A 4,498-nucleotide genomic window follows, 5' to 3' on the forward strand; every position below is an offset into this window, starting at 1 on the left:
CCGACTTCATGGACAAAAAACCTGCAACCTTTAAATTATAGCAGAGCTCCACCTAGTGCTTAGTTGCTGTGGAAAGTTTAATTAAAGTTTAGCACATCTGTGTGGGTTGTTTTTTAAAAAAATAATAATAAATCCTACTCGTGAAATTCATAACCACATCATATTGCTGCCCTTTGTTTCATTTAACACAGAGACATGGTCTTTAGATAGCACATCACAGTAGAAATAAAAAGGTGAAAAGAGTCTCCTTTCAGGCTATTTGGACAAAGGGATGAATATGATGTATGCATTATTATATTCTGCCCTTCCTCCAGCTCCAAGCACAGAAGTGGCCTCCTTTTCTTCCTCATTTTTTATGCTCCAAACAATCCTGTCAGGTACATCATTCCATTCAAATTAAGAGGGACTCTAATCTGGGTTAACCGGGTTTGATTCCCCACTCCTCCACATGTACCCAGCTGGGTGACTTTGGGTCAGTCATAGTTCTCTCAGAACTGTTCTGCCAACAGTCCTCGAAAGACCTCTCTCAGCCCCACCTACCTCAGAGTCACAAGGTGTCTGTTGTGGGGAGGGGGAGGGGAAGGGAAAGGAGATTGTAAACCGCTCTGAGATGCCAAGTGAAGGGTGGGGTATAAATCTAATTTCACCATCATCATCATAGTCCTCCAGGTAGTTTGTGAGGGCCTTAATGGGCCTTAATGTTAAGCATAAACACTTCAAATTGATCTTGGAAAGAAATAGCTGGCCAGTGCTGAGACTTCAAAATATGCATGAAACGTTTATCCCCTGTAAATAGCTGAACAGCTGCTTTTTGGACAGGTTGCAGTTGTCTTCGAAGGACATCCCAGACAGAGCAAGTCACAAATTTTCAGGCTTGAGTGCTCCTTCTTTCTTCCCAACTCCTCTCATGTACAGCACTGAGAATGAAGATTTCCTGGCATAAGAAGTCTACATTTCATAGTCCATTTATGTCATGTCAAACTGGGTGCTTTAACAAATGGCTGATTTCTTGCCTACAATTCAGTATTAAACCAAGTCTTAGAATCCAAGGGTGCAGGCAAAGGGGGGAAAATCTGCCATTTGTTAAAGCACCCAAATTGTATGCCACAACAAACTGCAATTAAATTGAAGACCTCCTAAACCAGAAAACTCTGTCTCCACATAGCACATGAACAGGAGGAGAAAAACTGTAGCCAAAAATTGATGGCTTGTTCCCATCAAAAACAAACAAGGTTTCATGATATCTGAATTCAGATGGTGTATATTAGCATCTTTTACTGAAGTTAAATGGATTTTTAAAATCACTGATGTATTTTCAAGGCACATATAAAAATCAATGAGAAATCACTGGGGCAAAAAAAGAGGTTAATTTAGAATGCTGGTGCTGTGCTTTTCTATTGCAAGAAAATCTCTTTTGGTTATTGCATTTAAAATATTTTGGGCTTTCAGGCCGTGCTCAGCTGTAAAATATTTTCCTTTTTGGCAGCTTGAGATCTTGTTCCGAAAGCACATGTGAAATGCATTACAGGGTAATCTTTGGGAAAAGTGGGCCAGATGGTAGCAGTCAGATGTGACCCAATTCTCTAAGCTTGCACATTTTAAATGAGGGACCCTAGAAGTCTTGTGCTGTTCACTCTCTCAGCGCATAAATACACACTGTTCCAGGACTGGTAAACCACTGGTTTTTAAGGTCACGGCAGAGGAAAAAGCACCAGGCGATTTGCCTTTGAGCTTTAAAGGCCCCACAAATAACAGCTGTATATGAGAGTCACCATGTAATCCCCAAACAGTTTGCAATCCACTTCCTGAAAGAGAAGGATCAAGAGGACGGCCATCAATCTTCCAGCTGAGACAAAGAGGAGGAAAGCAAATACTTGCATGGGGGGTTTTTTATTGAAGAAGGAAGCACTTTTTGTGTTTGAAAGCAGGCTTTGATGACAACCAGCTTGAGCTGTCATAAAAATGGGGGAAGTCTTTCCCAGTCTTTCTGTAGAATTGTTTTTGTAAGAGTTCTTCCTCTGTCTGAAATGCTGCCATTTGTGATTTTAGTCTGGGGGGAAGGAAGACAGGTTAAAGGGTTAGGGTTCTCAGCAAGATTTAAGGGCCCAGTCCTTGGATATGTTCAAGATTAAACTGGAAGGAAGTATGCATGTTGTAATTGAGGGACATTTAAGAACAGTGTTGTGGGGAACATTCAAGATAAGGTCTTACATCAGAAATGGTTACACTTAATTTATAGGAAAGCAGAATTGCCAGCATTTTTTTCCCTTGGTCTCAACATCTGCAGCTTTTAGCAGATGATTACACTTAGTTCCATGCTATGAAAAATTTGAGCTGATTCCTGAAGTACAAACCTGGCTAAAAGTGCATGAGTTCTTCTGATCAGTTGTTGGAACACCGGGAAGTAAGGTCAAGTCATAATAAATGGGTAACTCAGAAACTTCTCTGTTAATACACTGAACTGGGCAAAGTCCATTGTTTTTAGTTTTAGACTGCTTCCTCACAGGGGTGATTCCCCATTTTGAGGTCACTAACACTGCACATGCAAAGTCATTTAGCCTCCAGATGGGGCAATTGCCCATTGTCTCTCCTTGCACCCGTCACCCTATTTTTGGCAGACTTTTTGCTAGTTTGTATATCACTATGATGTTTGAACTGGCACAAAGTCCACTATGTGTGTGTGTGTGGGGGGGTGACAGTTGGGAGGATAAATGGCACCAGCTATGGTGCTGGATGTGGGCTGGAAGGTGCAAAAATCCACACCTTGCCTTCCACACTTTCCCAAAACCTACTTTGCATACCATCTTTTATGAAAGATCATAACAGAGTTGGTTTGGGGAACTGCAGAGCAGATCTGGAAAGGAAGGACCCAATGATGATGATGATGATGATGTTGTTGTTGTGTGGAAACTCCAAAAACCTGCTGCAGTTTGGGAGGCAAGGCACCAGGGAAAACACAGCCTGTAATGAAGTTAACGACATTCTGCTGGATTGGGCCCAGTGTATCTATTATGTCAATGAACTGTAATTTTTTTCACATCAGCCACCTCTTCAAATTGCTTTTATGAACACCATTTTTTTTTAATTCCTCCTTTGAGAGAAATTGTTTTCAGTTGGTCTTAGACGGGATTAAATTTTGCTGGATCTAGCCTGTCCCTGTCTATTAAATGAGACTGAGGCTTATCTAACTAATTCAAGGAGTAGAGAAAATTAATGATGGGATTGCAAAAGACTGGCATGCTCAAATGTGTTGTATTAGCAGTCCATGTCTCGTCTCAGCTCTAGCACATTCATTTTGATTCCACATGATAAAGCATTTGGGTCAAGTACTAGAGTTCAACAGCCACCAGCAATCAATTAAAGCTTCCGATAAGTATCAAAGCAATTCGGTAGGCGTGGAAGGGGGTTAACTGCTACTGTAGAATTTCTTTCCAGTGGGGTCTGTCAGAGAAAATGCTCTGCCTTCTTTGGGAAGCAGGACAGGTGTTCTCCTATGCAGTGAGGTTGCTGCTGCATTTATTATTTTATTTATTTTTTATTTCTATCCCATCTTTCTGCCCTCACAACGGCCACCAAGGCAACTAACCAATTAAAACATAAATAGTAGAATCAAATTTTGAAACCAACAACAAAAACCCCCAATAACCATACATCATTAAAACATTTAAAACCACAACTAAAAACATACAAAGCCATAAAAATAACTATTAAAACATTTAAAACAATTAAAACATTGGGCAGGAAAGAGGGATCACTGAGGGAACACCAAACAAAGCAAAAATGTCTTCACCTACTGGGGGAAGATGGCTACAGAAAGGGACAGATGAATCTCCCTGGAAACAGAGTTCCAGAGCTTCGGCGCCATGACTGAGAAGGCCCTCCCCCAGGCTCACAGGAGGCGGGGCACCCAAAGCAGGGCCTCAGAAGATGATCTCAGTGGTTGGATAGGTAACATGGGGTACATACGTAGAGTGACAGTTCTCTGTGTCGCTCCCATTGCTGCTGCAAATGCAGTGGCATTCACAGAGGCAACAGAGCACCCACACAACAGTTTCCCTTGAACCTTCCTTTCCTCCCCCCCCCCCCCCGTCTCCATTCTGTCCTGCGCTTCCTCAAGACTTTTAAAAAATGATTACTTATTTATTTAGGCTTCTAGCCCTCCCTCCCCTGCAAGCAGGCTCAGGGCAGGTTATATCATTATACAAAGAGCACGATAAAACCAGTTAAGACATAATAAACAGTTTACCTCAATTTGTACCAATAAATTTAAATATCGCTATAGCATATATAACAACGCTAAAGGAATATATTAGTTTCTGATTATTTTAAACAAAGTGCCCCCTCGGGCCCCCCAGTGATGGTGGGGGTTAGTGGCTGTGTGGGAGCCTAAGCAAGGGAAAAGTGTGGATGGGGCCTGAAAAATCTATACCCTCCCTTCTGCACTGCTGTGCAAACACTTTGGCTGCTATCCCCCACTCCCAAAAGAGTCAAAAAACAG

This window comes from Gekko japonicus, unplaced genomic scaffold (genome assembly GCF_001447785.1).
Source record: "Gekko japonicus isolate JY-2015 unplaced genomic scaffold, Gekko_japonicus_V1.1 scaffold3287, whole genome shotgun sequence".
Taxonomy (NCBI): domain Eukaryota; kingdom Metazoa; phylum Chordata; class Lepidosauria; order Squamata; family Gekkonidae; genus Gekko; species Gekko japonicus.